The sequence below is a fragment of the Aquarana catesbeiana genome, linkage group LG01 (genome assembly GCF_042186555.1).
Source record: "Aquarana catesbeiana isolate 2022-GZ linkage group LG01, ASM4218655v1, whole genome shotgun sequence".
In the NCBI taxonomy this organism is placed as follows: Eukaryota; Metazoa; Chordata; class Amphibia; order Anura; family Ranidae; genus Aquarana; species Aquarana catesbeiana.
Window position 1 is genome coordinate 617,614,079 of NC_133324.1, and position 17,398 is coordinate 617,631,476.

Genomic DNA, 17,398 nt, shown 5'->3' on the forward strand with positions numbered 1-17,398 from the left:
TAGGAAGGTCACATGATCGCACTGAAGTGTAGGATGCTGGGATATCAGGAAATCCAGTTTGTAGAGGTGTATAGGAGAAGAGACACCATGGAAGCAGAAAAAGAGCAGCCACAACAGCAGGCCAGACCCAAAGATGTGGCCCGAGCAAACAGAGCCTATGAACCAGAGGAATTCAGAGTTGGGGATTTGGGACTAGTGGGAGTGGCATTAGGGTTAGGGTTAGGGATTTGGAACAGTGGGAGTGGGATTAGGGTTAGGGTTAGGGATTTGGGACTAGTGGGAGTGGGATTATTGTTAGGATTAGGGATTTGGGACTAGTGGGAATGGGATTAGGGTTAGGGTATGGGATTTTGGACTAGTGGGAGTGGGATTAGGGTTAAGAGTTGGCGTTTTGGGACTAGTGGGAGTGGGATTAGGGTTAGGGATTTAGCACTAGTGGAAGTGGAATTAGGGTTAGGGATTTGGAACTAATGAGAATGGGATTAGGGTTAGGTTTAGAGATTTGGGACTAGTGGGAGTGGGATTAGGGTTAGGGATTTGGGACTAGTGGGAATGGGAATAGGGTTAGGGTTAGGGATTTGAAACTAGTGGGAGTGGGAATAGAGTTAGGGTTAGGGATTTGGAACTAGTGGGAGTGGGATTATGGTAAAGAGTTGGGGTTTTGGGACTAGTGGGAGTGGGATTAGGGTTAGGGAATTGGGACTAGTGGGAGTGATATTAGGGTTAGGGTTAGGGATTTTGGACTTGTGAAAGTGGGATTGGGGTTAGGGATTTGGGACTAGTGGGAGTGAGATTAGGGTTAGGGTTTGGGATTTGCGACTAGTGGGAGAGGGGTTAGGGATTTGGGACTAGTGGGAGAGGGGTTAGGGTTAGGGATTTGGGACTTGTGGGAGCGGGATTAGGGTTAGGGTTAGGGATTTGAGACTAGTGGGAGCAGGATTAGGGTTAGGGTTAGGGATTTGTGACTAGTGTGAGTGGGGTTAGGGTTAGGTATTTGGGACTAGTGGGAGTGGGACAAGGGTTAAGAGTTGGAGGTTGGGACTAGTGGGAGTGATATTAGGGTTAGGTTTAGGGATTTGGGAATTGTGGGAGTAGGATTAGGGTTAGGGTTAGGGATTTGGGACTTGTTTGAGTGGGATTAGGGTTAGGGATTTGGGACTAATGGGAGTGGTATTAGGGTTAGGGTTAGGTTTAGGGATTTGGGACTAGTGGGAGTGGAATTAGGGTTAGGGTTAGGGATTTGGGACTTGTGGGAGTGGGATTAGAGTTAGGGATTTGAACTAGTGGGATTAAGGTTAGGGTTAGGAAATTGGGACTAGTAGGAGCAGGATTAGAGTTAGGGTTTGGGATTTGGGACTAGTAGGAGCGGGATTAGGGTTAAGAGTTGAGGTTTTGGGACTAGTGGGAGTGGGATTAGAGTTAGGGATTTGGGACTAGTGGGAGTGGGATTAGGGCTAGGGATTTGGGACTAGTGGGAGTAGGATTAGGGTTAGGGATTTGGGATTTATGGGAGTGGGATTAGGGTTAGGGATTTGGGACTAGTGGGAGTAGGATTAGGGTTAAGGATTTGGGCCTCATGGGAGTGGGATTAGGGTTAGGGTTAGGAATTTGGGACTAGTGGGAGTGGGATTAGGGTTAGCGTTAGGGATTTGGGACTAGTGGGAGCGGGATTAGGGTTAGGGTTTGGGATTTGGGACTAATGGGAGTGGGATTAGGGTTAGGGTTGGGACTAGTGGGATTAGGGATTGGGATATAGACACTTACATTGCAATGCTCAATCGAGTGTAATTTCTGAACTTGTCAGGGTGCACTCATATAGCAACGTGAATTGTCCTCTTGAAGTGTGTGCTTGGAGGATGGGATACACCCAATAGCAACATTGCTGCCTCTGTTGGTGGATATTCTCCCGATAGAGTAACACAAACAACAACATAAGCTCCAGAAATTCCATCTTCTCTTCATACCCTCCCTCACACCCACGAGATACAAGGAAGTTCACAGGAAGTGATGTAGAGAGCTGGGGTTGTTACCTGAAACCCATGCTTAATTAACGCTTGAAAAATGCTTTTAAAACGCCAGCACAGTGTGCTAATTTTAGCACTAGCGACCCAAAAATGCGTTAAAAATGCGGTAATAGCACTAAGGCATTTTAAGGCGCTTTTTAGGCACCTCAATGTGAGAGGGCTCTAAAATGCGATATTCTACAGAATCTTTGAGACAACTTAGACTTCTTTTACACTGAGGTGTTTTACATGCGCTATAGTGTCAAAATTGCGCCTGCACAGCGCCTGTAAAGCGCCTCTCCTGTCACTCCAATGTGAAAGCCCTCGGGCTTACACAGTGGATCGGTGTGCTGGCAGGACATAAAAAAAGTCCTGCAAGCAGCTTCTTTGAGGCGCTTTAGGAGCGATGTATAAATTTTTTTTGTGCAAAGCTTACGCAATTCATATTCTCCTTAATGTGATAGCAGATTTAGTTCCATGTTTAGTTATTTACAATATATTTAGTACATGGCAGCTGAAATGGTTGTTCACTTCATGTGTTTTGTGACCTAACCAAGACACACTAATATTACTTATCTCATTGAAAGTCTATATCATTTTTAGAAAATAGAGTTATAATGAATGCTGTGGAAAGGTCAGTGAGAAAACATTTTCCAGTTCAGAATAAATCAAATCTGCAAAAAAATAACTTGTTTATAATTGATTATTTTTAAAGAAATCAGTGATTGTAAAGTCTCGTTTTTTTTGTGGTTTTGCACAGAGCAGCCTGGATTCTCCTCTTCTCGGGTGCCTCTTTGCTGCTTCTGGCCCCTCCCCCCTGTCGAGTGCCCCCACACCAAGCAGTTTGCTATGAGGGCACCCAAGCCGAGCTGCAGCTCCGTGTGTCCATTCAGACATGGAGCTGCCGTTTGGCCACGCCCCCTCTCTACCTTTATTAGCTAACTGACTTTGATTGATCGCCAATGGCACTGCTGCTGTGTCTCAGCCAATCAGGAGGGAGATTCCCGGACAACCAAGGGATTTGTGGACATCACTGGACAGAGATGGGGCTCAGATAAGTATTAGGGGATGCTGGGGAGTCTGCTACATACAGAAGGCGTTTATCTTAATGCATAGAATGCATCAAGATAAAACTTCTGCCTTTACAACTCCTTTAAACAAATACGTAGAAGGAACTCTCATATACAGCTTCTTGTGAATACACATCTCTAAATGCAATAGGATTATGAAGAATAAGATCTGATTAGCTGCTGTGGGTTTTTACATTCCTCAAATTGTATCTTTACTGTAGTATTTACTCTTTGATTCTAAAAAGTGGGGAAGCCATTTTTGTTATAATACCTTGAATATGAATGTAATTAATATACAGTATGTACATATATATTTATATATATGCAGGGCCGGAATTCCCACAAGGCTACCGAAGCCAGGCCTTGGGGTGGCAGTGGTGCAGGGGGGCTGCCGTTAAAGCTTCTCGGCTTTCGCGCCCACCCCCCCTTTTCAGGCTGCTTGTTAAAGTCCGTTACGGGCACCGATGCCCGTAAAAAAGATGGCTGCGAGCCGACCACGCAATGGCGCATGCACCGTTCCGAAATCAGCCGGGCTCGGGCAAGCTCGTATGCGCTTGGCCAGGCGGAGCATGCGCAGTAGCATGATTGCGCCGCCCGGTGCCATTTTTGAAAAGATCGAGAGTAGGTCTCCAACCTGTCAGCGGTGCGGCGGCGGGGGAGAGAGTTGACATCACTCATTGCCCACATGTTACTTACAGGGCCCCGAAGGCTGCTCTACACAGAGGTGCAGCCGCGACCCAGAAGAGAGAGTGACGTCACCTACCACCCGCCCTCACTCTCATGTGCCTGTGTTTCACCTGCAGCTAATGTGCTCACACTGAGGAGAAGCTGACAGCGTTGTACCTGGCTGCAAGTACTCTGCAATGCTGGGGGGAGATTGATTTTACATGTAAATTAATTCATGCCAAACTGCTATTTTTTGGGTGGCAGCCAGGTAACTGTGGCAATCCCTGTGATGCTAGCAGGCAGCGTGGCAAGTGACATCCCCATCTGGTGGCAGGCAGCATGGCAAGTGACATCCCCATCTGGTGACAGGAAGCGTGGCAAGTGAAATCTCCATCTGGTGGCAGGCATAGTGGCAAGTGACATCCCCATCTGGTGGCAGGCAGCGTGGCAAGTGACATCTCCATCTGGTGGCAGGCAGCGCGGCAAGTGACATCTCTATCTGGTGGCAGGCAGCGCGGCAAGTGACATACTCATCTGGTGGCAGGCATAGTGGCAAGTGACATCCTCATCTGGTGGCAGGCATAGTGGCAAGTGACAAGCGATGGTGGCAAGTGACACGCTCAGGGCTCCCAGTGATTCTGCATTATGGTGAGTTGAACTATTTCATTTTATATTACAATGTAATGATAGAAATAATGCGTTTCAATCATCCTGACACCATACCAACCATGGTGCCGGGGATGATTGAAGCACTAACACCAGCCATTGCCCTGAAAAATTGCCAGCTAAAAATCGCTTACCCCTCACGCACACTGTGCTGCCCTGACCTGTGGAGAGGTGAAAGGGGCACAGGAGGAGGACATAGCACACTGATGATATGGAGAAGTAATATGATGGTGGACAAAGAAGCTACTGTGAGGGGGTGAGGAGGACACTATCATGTCCACAGCCTCTGTCCACCTCTTGTAATATGTCCGCAGCCTCTGTCCACCTCCTGTGGTATGTCCGCAGCCTTTACTTGCCATTGAGTCAGAACTTTTAAATACTTTGTCCTACAAAGATATTATTGATGAGTTTGCCAAAAGAAAAGTTAGAACTAAAAAATTGTAGGGAGTTTCTTACTGCTATAATCTTTAAAAGGCATTTTCTGCATTACAGAGTATTTTCAGTCTGTTCAATTAAAGCCAGTTATTTTCAGTGTTCTCTTGTGTGGAGATATGTTTTAATCGATCTATTGTACCAGTCTTCAATAAAGGACGAGAATGGTGGTGTGTGTGTGTATGGGGGGCGGAATTGAAGGACCTGGCCTTGGGGCGGCAAAGGGAGTAAATCTGGGCCTGTATATATATATATATATATATATATATATATATACACACACACACACACACAGCATGCAAAATTTAAGAAGGTGGACAGCACCCGTCCACCAGCACCAGTTTTTTATGTTGTTAACCAGGTGGAACACAAAATAACCTCCAAGTCAATCAATATATAATACAAAAGAACCAAAATATAAAGGGGTGGGACTTTATAGGTGCTGAAAAATCCCCTCACAGAATAATTACAAACACATATATAAAAATAAGATTTTATTACAAGATTGGATAAAAACAGACAAAATAAGGGAATATTTATCCCACTAAAAAGCATGAATTATCTCCACACAATGAGCTCCAACCAAGACACCCCTGAGGGTAGAGCTCCTTCCCTATGTGTATACCGTACATATATATTAGTATATATCTCATATTGATGTGAAAATATACATTTCAGATAGGAAAGAGTGACTCAATCCGATGCGTTTCGCCTAGTCTAATGAAATGTAAATTATTATTATGTATCGGTTGTATATTATACATGTGTGTTTTAAAATTGAGCCCTTGAGGAAGCCGGCTAGGCAAAACGTGTCAGATTGAGTCACCCTTTCCTATCCCAAATATGTATTTTTGTATTCAAAATAAAGTATACATAACACTGCGCTAACCCAGTGAACATTGATGAAGCTGCTACATACAAATGTGACCAATATTCAAAACGTGTAATATATAAATGTAGCGCTGATAGTGCACAAACTAGAGAGTGATGAAAAAATCAGTAGAGGTAACCTACTGAAACAATAAAATAAATAGATGTGGTTCAGTGATGGAGTAAAATTTCAATTAAACCAAAAATAAAATTATAGTCCCATAATAAAATATATATAGTGAGTAGAACATGAGTGATAAATCTTCAGGTCTGTATTTCATCAGCATACAATCTGGAACAGGAAATAGATGCAATACGCTTACCAGAGATGGTGGATTCGGATGCCGGTGACACAGAATCAAACAGGCTTAGAGATCCAAGACGGAAGTAATCATCCAGGGAACCCCGGATCTCAAGGGGAATCCCTTCTCTCTACCAATCCAGACTGCTAATCCAAAGCGGCCGAGGGGAAAGATGGAATGTCCAAACCTCATAGGAATCCCAGAGGTATATAGAAGCTTTAAAAGAATGTATAAAATGCGCCAATGGTGCAGATCAAATGGTATGTTTATTGGGTAACATCAAAAACCCAAAGCAATTAAAATCATGTGATCACGTGGATAAAATCAAGTGTAGGGAAGAGTGTAGCTCGACCGACGCGTTTCATCCAATTGGACTTCAACTGGGGCATCAAACTCATCTGAATAGTCTGGTCACATGGTAGATCGGCAGGTGATAGGGCAGAGAGGAATCAGCTGTTTGCCATATGATCGAACCCCCAACCAATGAGAAGAAAGCCTGTGTCTAACGGCCAATAGATTGTCAAGTAAACAAATGGTAGTAATGATGCCACATGTAAAAAGCCCGCGAAAATTGAATCCCGTCAAAGCTGCAAACATCTATGCCCAATCAGAGCTATCGGGAGTAACACACGTAAAAGGCGTGCTCCTCCGCCATACAAGGATGTAGACAAAAAGTGTATTTTTGTATAAATATGAAATATACACTAATATATATATATATATACAGTATCTCACAAAAGTGAGTACACCCCTCACATTTTTGTAAATATTTTATTATATCTTTTGCGACATGTGACAACACTGAAGAAATTACACTTTGCTACAATGTAAAGTAGTGAGTGTACAGCTTGTATAACAGTGGAAATTTGCTGTCCCCTCAAAATAACTCAACACACAGCCATTCATGTCTAAACCACTGGCAACAAAGGTGAGTACACCCCTAAGTGAAAATGTCCAAATTGGGCCCAAAGTGTCAATATTTTGTGCGGCCACCATTATTTTCCAGCACTGTCTTAACCCTCTTGGGCATGGAGTTTACCAGAGCTTCAGAGCGTGAGAGCGATAACACCAAATTTAACACGCCTGCTCCCCATTCGCACCTGAGACCTTGTAACACTAACGAGTCACACGACACTGGGAGGGAAAATGTCTAATTGGGCCCAATTTAGACATTTTCATATAGTGGTCTGCTCGCTTTTGTTGCCAGTGGTTTAGACATTAATGGCTGTGTGTTGAGTTATGTTGAGGGGACAGCAAATTTACACTGTTATACAAGCTGTACACTCACTACTTTACATTGTAGCAAAGTGTCATTTCTTCAGTGTTGTCACATGAAAAGATATAATAAAATATTTACAAAAATGTTAGGGGTGTACTCACTTTTGTGAGATACTGTATATAGTAATGTAGAACATTTTAAGTTAAGAAATAGAATTGATTAATTTTGTTTGCTTATCTTAACCAAACAAACATGAGAACTCATCCTTGTCTTTTTGTTATTCCTAGCATAATTTACCTCTTACCAGAAACTCCTGAAGAAGCTTCAAAAGCGAAACATGTTGAGTGGTATTGGTGTTATTTATGCCACAAAGTGGAATTCATAACCTTGTCATGGATGGTCAAATTTCCTCATGTCTTTTATTTGTTGAATAAAATATTCAACTTTTATTGATGCTTTTGTGTCCTTATCTTGTCCTTCTACTGGACACCGTTAAAGTCCCGGGACTTGTTACCCCTTCTTCCCTTCATTTTGTTAAGAAATAGATATTTTAGAAAGATATGGAGGAAAACAGAGTATTCTGCAATTTAGAACTCTAAGAAGGAAGTGTTATTATGGTAACAGGACAACACAGAGTAATATTAAATGTCGGCTAGTGTAATCAGACTCCAATCTCAATAAGAAGTCATATGGGTGTGACACAATGCATCAGGCGGTGCCAGTGATGTCATCGTGCAAACGAGGAAGTGTACAGGCACCAGGGAGAGTATGTAAAATATCTACAGTCTACTTTACTGCTGGACCATATATGGGGGGGGGAGGGCAAAGGAGATTGTTTTCTTCTTTATGGCACTGATTGATTTTCATAGAAAACCCTGCAAAATAATCTGTGATAGAAATTTAGATGATTTGAACCACTGTACCATTTTGTTCTATATATAATAACTAAAAGAGGCTAAAACTACAGCATCAGGAAAGGCAGGAGCAAGCTGGTAGCTGGATAGTGACATAAGAAAGCTGATTTACTAAAAAAGTTTAGGATCTTCTGTGTAATTAATTACTTCAATTATCTAATCATATGAAAACTATTTGCACATGATTATATATTCAAAGTGAAAAGGAATTTATTTTTTACATGATTGGATAATTAAAGTAAATATTCACATAATTTTTGAGTGAGGTATTTCAACCTTTTTTAATCAGCCTCAAAGTGTTTCCTCCAGGGGCCTGATGAATTCTGACAATTAATGCGTAGGAGGGGACCTGGTGACATATTTACCTATTTATTCATTTTTTAAGTCATTGTGTTATTCAAAGTGTATCCATATGTTATGAAAAGGTGATTAAAAAGTGTATCTCTAGACAAAACTTTTCTTTAGCCTTGTAGCGTGGAAAGGGTTACACCCCCCTGTCAGGTTTTTACTATTGTCTCCACTGGAGAGATTAACTCTTTTCTGTAGTGATGACAATTGTCACTGGGAAAGTGAGGGGAAATTCCAAAATTTTAAAGATGTCCTCAGAACAAGAGGTGAAGGGAAATCTTCCAGGGGAATACCTGTTCTGGGAAAAACTCTCTAAAGGTGGAGATTCTCCCCTTTTTTTCCTTTAATTTCCTGGAACAGGAAGTAAAGGGAAATGTTCTCAATGATACACAATCAGCAAAAAAAAAAAAAAACATCAAGGGGTTTTTATCGTTCTCTATGCCATCCAAAACTTTCAGTCTAACAAAAGCCTCTTTGGATAATGTATGTAAGCTTTTTTCCATGTAGCAATAAGGAAGGGCTTATAAGAATGATATCTCTTTTTCTATATCAGTCTCCAGTCTCTTGATCTACCATAAATTGTCTCTGAATTCATAATGAAGAAAAGTTCACTTATTAGGATTTTTAAACAAACTATGAATAACTTCCTCAATTTACGCATTACTCAAATCACAAATCAGCCCTATTGTTTGATTAACTATTGCAAATGATGTTGCTAAATTATACTTCAGCAACATTATAATATTGGTTGAGATTGATGGCACATGAATTTGACCTTTCAAGTCACTGAAAACTACAGTAACCAATATAATTCTTTTTTCTTTCTTCTCCTAAAACAAACTGTTTGACTTGTAAATTATGGTGATAACAGCTGGCTGCCAATGAAGCCAACTATTAATTGTATGTTCCTAACAGTACTGCTTGTAAATCAATGTGAGCAATGAATAGTTTAGTTATACCACCGCAGACACCCTGTAGCTTGCAATAATTTACAGCTGCCGGACAACGAATCGCCATCAGGAATTTCTGTTGACATAACAAAAAACACTGTAGTTTATTCTCAGTGCAGCCTCATTGTAAATCCATTGCTGGGCAGAAATGCACAATTCAATGTTATTTGCCAAATTAATTGTAAACTATATTTGGCACAACAAAATGAAGAACGTAAGGATTTTATTGTCTAACATAAAGTACAGATAATATCCTACTTTGGAAAAAAAACAGTACATCCAAACTTTAAACCATCAAGCCATCTTTAAATATCTTGTATTGCTATGTGTACATATTTTTAAAACTCCATTATCTTTAGATAAAATAAAAACAGCAATGGTGAAATGTCAGGTAGGCTTTAGCGTGTGTAGAGCTTTCCTTAGCACAGAAGTGCTGCATATTCTCTTCTTTTCTGAGTCTTATGACTATGTGCAAATTTTTTGTTAAGCTGATTGTTCTTCTTTCCTTCTGTATGCAGGGTATTTTTTTTTAGAAATCGTGTTGCCATGTATAATGTATGATCCTATGCCTATGCCTATGCAAAAAAAAAAAAAGATCAACAACCATTATAGCTTCCCTTTAAGAAATGTTAAAACGCCTACCTGGCATAAGCCTTAGAACACGGGCATTGCAGACTAAGAAGTCCTTTACATTCTTAATTTGCTCAGTGCACCAAGGTGAGTTGGACCACCCACTGGTTTCACATATTTCTTAGGAACTCCAGCAACGAGAACACCTTCCAGCTCTGCCAACCCTTCATGGAAAGCTGAAGAAATGCTTTTGCTGAAATATAGCGTTACATGATGAAAATGTGGAAGAGTGAGAGCCCCTGGAGTAGTCAACCCAGTTCAGAGATCTGTTGAATTCATTAATGTATCTCATATAATTTTTTTCACATTTATTTAATATCAGATCTCAAATAATGGGTGCTCGTTCTCCATACTGAATGGCTGCTCTGCAAATTGTCAGCGATAGACAAATGCCTTTCCCATGCATTGCTTTAGGTGAAAAATCTGTCAACTCTGTATTAAACATAGATTCGAACTGAGATAAGTGATGAAGTAAACCACAATCTTTGTGTTCTACCGCTAGCCCGAAAGTACTGTACAGCCTGTAGCTAATATATATTAATTTAACTATAATAGAAGCTGAAGAAATATGGCTGCAACCATTTACCAATATAATAACAAAGACAGAAGTGAGTTATATATAAAATGAAACATACTTGAATTCAATTTGAATAAATGCTTACGTTATATACCTTAAAATTAACATCTACTTTGCTCAAACAAGGTAAAGGAGCAGTTTTGCAGCCCCAACAGCTTTACATACTATTCCTTCCCATGTCACTCCATTAATCCACTGGCATAGAATAGAGGAAGCTCTGCTTAAGCTCCAAGTCATGACTATAAGCCTACACAAGGGATGAAGACTCTCATACCACTCCATGTGGCAATATTGAAAGTGGCCAGTCACCAAAGGTGAAACACATGCACTTCAAACTTCTTGATTTGTTTCATGTTACCCATCTTTCTGCTGTTAGTACAGATACTGTGGAAATAAGGCAGAATGTTGTGTCCCTAGGCTGCTTAGCAGTTTCCACACCATCACCACACCGTTTAAAGTAGAACTAAGGGAAAAACGTGTTTTTTTCATTTTGGATAGAGCAAGGAAGGGTTGTAACCCCTGTCAGATTGATTTTTTTTTGCCATCTGTGTCCCATTGCAGAGATTTCTCTTCAGTTGCTGTCCCATAGCCAAACGGGAAGTGTAAAAAAATCCCTGAAAATTAAGGGAATTCCTTGGGAACCCCAGATCAGCTGTAGCTGTACGTCACTCCTTCAAGATGTCACAGCAGGCTCACTGTGACGTCTTAAAGGAGAAATGAGACGTGACAGAGCGAAAACCGGGATCTGTGTGTGTAAACACACAAATCCTGGTTCTCTTAGGGGAGAGGAGACAGATCGTATGTTCATACTAAGTATGAACACCAATTGGTCTCCTCCCCTAGTCAGTCCCATCCCCTCTACAGTTAGAACACACCTAGGGAACAAAGTTAACCCCTTGATCGCCTCCTAGTGTTAACCCCTTCCCTGCCAGTAACATTTACTCAGTAATCAGTGCCTTTTTATAGCTCTGATCGCTGTATAAATGTCAATGGTTCCAGTATAAGTGTCAAAAGTGTCCGATCTATCCACCGCAATGTCGCAGTCCTGATAAAAATCGCAGATCGCCACCATTACTAGTAAAAAAAAAATTTAAAAAACCCATAAATCTAGCTCCTGTTTTGTAGACGCTATAACTTTTACGCAAACCAATCAATATACGCTTATTGCGACTTTTTTACCAAAAATATGTAGAAGAATACATATCGGCCTAAACTGAGGAAAAAATTTGTTTTTTTTTTAAATTTGGGATATTTATTATAGCAAAATGTACAAAATATTGTGTTTTTTTTTCAAATATGTCGCTCTTTTTTTTAATAAAAAAGGACATACATTTTGTATGGGTACAACGTCGCATGACAGCGCAATTGTCAGTTAAAGCGACGCATCGCCGTATCGCAAAAAAATGGCCTGGTCAGGAAGGTGCCAAATCCCTCCGGGGCTGAAGTGGTTAAGGAAGGTCATACCTATTGTGGGGGGGTGTGTTGCTAATCAATAAGATCTCACTCTGTTACCTAGCTTAGCATTACTACTTTCTTGGTAAGCTCTATGGCTTTCTAGGTCAACTCTCTGCTCACTGTCCATTGGAGGCAGAAGTAACTTAATAAGCTGACTTGCTGACTCATGATGATAAATTGCTTTATCAGGAACTATGTGTGCCATCTTTCATGCCTGTGCATTTTGGAAATTGTGTATAGTTCCCAAGAGAGGTTGTTTACGATTTTTTAATAATTTTTTTAGAAAAAATTATAAACATATGTATTTCAACTATGTATTTAGAGGTTCATCTGGAGTTTTGATACAAGTCCACATAGAAATACTTTAGAGCTCATTTGTGGGTTTTTTTTGGTGAGAGTGGGTTATAATCAGCCATGGCGAAGGTGGGGATTAGGGGTTGCAGGGTATTGTCTTAGGTGAAACAAAAAGATGCTTTTATGCTGGCAAGAGCTGCAATTTTACACTAGTATTTTGCATGAGCTTTACACACATCTAAGTACTTGATCCCACAAGGCAAAATCTCACACTGAACACTGAAATTGAGCATGGTCCCTAGTGTCAACCTGTTCACGATGCCTATTTCAAGATATCAAGACAATCATGTAGAAGATCTTGCTGCATGTCAAATGTAAAATTGAAAGTAGCAGCTTTAAAGCTTTCCAAGATGTCTACATTAGACAGAAGTTAAACACTTCCCAAATAAAGAAGAAATAAGAGAGTGTGCGACAGACAGGCAAGGAAGCTGTCTGATGGAGAATGGTAATTATCAGAGGAAAGTCGAACCAGGGGCAGCTAGAGAGATGGTGACACACTTTGAGGTCTGATGCATATCTGCCAGACACTGCTCGTCTTTTATTTCTATTGTGATTGATCTTGCCCTGATCTTTCAATTGTTGTTCATAGAACTACATAATGCTTCAAAGTGCTTCCTCTGGACCTGATCAGGATGCACTGTCTAGTCACCCAGCCTCTTCATCTTAGCCGCAGCGTAAGTCAGCATGATTTTCTTTTAAATCTTTACATTTTGTTGCATTTTTATTGTATTGGCACGGCAGAAGAGTCATCAGCTGCAATGTTTATAATAATTTAAGAGATGATTTGCCTATTAGGAATTAATCTTTCATCTGTGGCTGGGCCCCATGTTGTGCTCTTTTGCTAGAACAGTGATTCTGATCTCAATTAGATTATGTCTCTCTCCTTTACCTCCCCATAAATCATTCCCGCAAACTGAAATTAACAGCTACTGGAGCGCATTAATAATCTGACACATACATTGGAAAATGCATTAACCGAAATCCTCCCATTGCTCTGACTGTTAAGCACATCATTTTGTTTATGAAATATAAACATTTCATGGTAGAGCTCGCACACATTTCTCTGGGCTCTGTGACAGCTAAAATGATTGCACACAATTGCCAGTCAGTCAAGCGCCCAAATAAAGTTTGTTTAAAGCCATGGTCCTGTGGTTCCTCCAATTTCTCCAGCATTCAGAAATGCACATTTTTGTTTGGAATGCCTATGAAAAATAAATGTTTTTATTTGTCCTACATACCAAATCAATTTATCATTTTATTTTCTAAGATCGCTAGCTGAACAGACAAAAAGGAAACAAGAATGTCAGAAAATTTCCTTGTCAGCTTTATACAGAGTTATTTTTACAAAGAATAAGTATCCAGGTATATCATACATTTTTATCAAACATTTTATGTAAATCCTACAGGTGTAGATAGATAGATAGATAGATAGATAGATAGATAGATAGATAGATAGACAGATAGATAGATAGATAGATAGATAGATATTGTTAATATGAATGAATTAATTACTTCATAGGAAGATATAACCATTACTTATTAGGTGCATATTATATGAAATAACAAAACTTTTTTCTTTGTCTTTTTTATATGATTCATAGATTTAAACTTGGACCTCTATACCAGTGGCTGATTTAGCCGCATCCAATTTGGTGTGTTTCATCTCCCCAGGCATTCTCTCTACTGATTTTGTTTTTAGTAAGTATATGGATGCCATTAATTAAACACACTCTTTGGAAGCCAGTGGCTCTGGGACTATACATATCTGTATTATTCATTCATATTGTAGATCTTATGTTGCCCTGTGTCATTGTACCCCCCACAGTGGGGGCCCAATTTTGGACCTTGGGGTGTCCCCTCGCGTCCCTTGGTGACTGGGATTGTCCTTTCCCTCTGTCTCTGCCCTTGGTTACATCTGGGTGTAATCTCTGGGAGCCCTGGTATGTGATGTGAATTTAAAATGTTATATAGACTGATTGTTGTATGTATTCTTTCTAATCATGATTATATATCTTTACATAGTTGTACTGTAGCACTCTAATACATCCTGAAGAAGCCAATGTGGTGAAACATGTAAAAGACAAAAGTGCGCTTGGAGCTCAGTATAATGTAAAAACATATTGTCCAATTGTATATATGCCCAATATTTTTTTTAATTGTTTTTAATCTTTGTATAAGTAAAATATATAGGTTTTAATACTTACCTTTTTGGTGGAATTAATGGCACCTACAAAATCCCATCCTATCTTTGTTAAAACAGCTTATTTATAGGGGTGTGGTGCAGTTTCTTGATACCTCCAACCATACAGCTATTATTATAATTATTAATATTAAAATAGTTGTTCTACACATCATTGACCTAGTCTTCAGCTAGCTAGACAGACATCCTCACTTTTTTGGCTTTTACCTTTTATTTGGAGGTTGCCATTGCTAACCTTTCCTTGAAAATGCTAGTTTCCTTGCTTTCATACTGTGCATGTCTGTAATAATTTCAGAATTTTATGATGTGCTTTTGTGTGCGGAAAGGTGATGCAAAATATTACAGCGAAGGCAGCTTCGCAGGCAGGAAACTATCATTTTCAGCAGAAGGTCCGTGGTTTCTGTCCTTGTATTTTTCTTACATGGGGTAACTTTAAGTTTATATGTGTTTAAAATGGTGTTTTATGTTTGTTTTACTATAAATGTAAAATCTTTATTTTACATGTACATTTGTTACATGGTTCATTCATGACACTAGTGTGACAGACCATTATGTATGAACCAGCAGAGGCTATCTGGTTTTAGATGGTTTCTCTGTAATCGAATCTCCACAAAGCCCCATATGAACAGAGCAGATAGATATGGGTGGAGGTGAGTCATGTCACTGTTGTCCTACAAGACAGTAAGTTAAAAAAAAAAAACTCTCTCCAATAGGACAGAAATGGAAAACAAACTGTCAAGGGTTGTAAGCATTCTCTATTCTGTCCAAAACAAAACAACGTTTAGGCTTTAGATATACTTTAAAATGTTTATTAAGTAAATAACACTATACATTTCTTTTAATGGTGGCAAAGGCATAACTGGGAATTCTATTGCAGCTCCAGTCCTTTAAAAATATAAAAAAAAAGGATGACTGGCATTCACCAGCACTTATCCATAACCAAAATATCAGTCTGCATGAACTGCATCTTAAAACCATATCTAAACCCAAGAACAAAAATTGTAATTTACTACAGCTTTCCAGTCTTTATATGTGTTTACTGCATTAATTTTCTTTTGTCATGCTTTTTCCCCCGTGGTCCTGCCAGTAACACACTTCCTGTTCTAGGGTGACATTGTTCACTTACTGTACCTATAGAGAAGCAGCGTTTCACCCTAGGATAAGACAACAGAACTCCTCCTCTAACCTCTTCCCTTCAACATAGGGGAAGGCCTTTTGTTGTCAACAGAAAGAGCTGTGAAAATGGTAATCAATGATAATCAGCACGTTCAGAAAGCACAGGAAATTATCGGCTTGCAAGATTTCTGGAAGGATTAACAGGTGTTTGTTTGTACTTATGGAACAAATATAACAAAATGCTTTCAAAAGAATAACAATAATTAACAGATTAAAGAAATTCAGTGTTAGGGCTCATATATACTTAAGAAGCCCATACAAGGGCCTATTATTGTTTATATGGGAACAATCAAACTCTTGGGAGCTGACTTGTTTGCAACATACACCGAATTTGTTATGGATGAAGAGCAATCAAGGAGAAGGACAGGAGCAAAAGAGAGAGTCAAAGAGAATTACAGAGGGAAATAGAGAGCAAGAGCAAGAGAGTGATACTCAGAGAAGAAATGAGGGACAATCCTATAGATAAGAATGTAAAAAGGTCAAGGAAGAGGTATGACAAAAGATAACAGATATATAAGTATTAGCAGTCATTATTTGCACTTCCCACCAAGAAGGTCACTTTCCCACAAAGATTTTTAAGTCTGTCAGTTTTAATGACTGTAATTCTCTGTTTCATCTGTCCATAGGGATCAACCACGATCAACTCTATTCTGCGCACACAGTAGCCAAGAATGATAGCAAGCTATTTCCATAGTTTACCATATTCAATGGATTCAGATATATTTGACAATGTAAAACAAACAGTGTAGTATGTGCTACATTCCACTATATTAAAGGAATTAGTACATGAGTTACACACATACAAAAAATACAAACATATCTGGACATGCCAAAAAAAAGATTAACTTTAGCAAAAAAAAAAAAAAAACATATTTATTTAGTTATATTTGCCTATATTTGTTTCAAAGGATCCATTTATTCTTGAAAAAAGGAGAGCATGACTTTATACAAACATTACCTACTGTATATCTTAAGCTATTATAGTTAAGAGGCAATTTAACAACAGATAAAACAACAAAACTTTTAACTGTAATTGAACATTACTCCCTAAGTGCCTTTGTCAAGTTAATTGGCACACATTCAAAACAGCCATAAGTATTTAGGTGGACTGTATGGCTATAACCAGTTCAGAATTTCTGAAGATTTATCCTTATGTCCAATTGATTAAGACCCGATTCACATTTGCGAATGGGGCAGTTTGTGATTACACATGAGAGACTGAGAATAGGTACAGGCAGACAGCTGTTTCCATGTTATTGTTTATGCAGTAATTACTTGGGGATGATAGGCCAGGAGTACACCTATTCAACACTGTATCTCCACTGAGTCTCCCATGGGTAATCGCAAACAGCCCCATTCTTTAGGGTGTTTTGCAGCATTTAGGTCCTTTTTTCCTCTTCGCTTGACCTTAAGGGGGGTTCATTATCACCTATAGGAGGGTTTTTTTTAAGCAGAGATGCTTAAGAAAATACATTTTTGTAAGCAGCAAATCGTTTGTCACTTGCAACTGCTGCATAAAATTTACAGCAGTGGAAGCATGTTATGGTGCCAATAGTACAGGTGTGT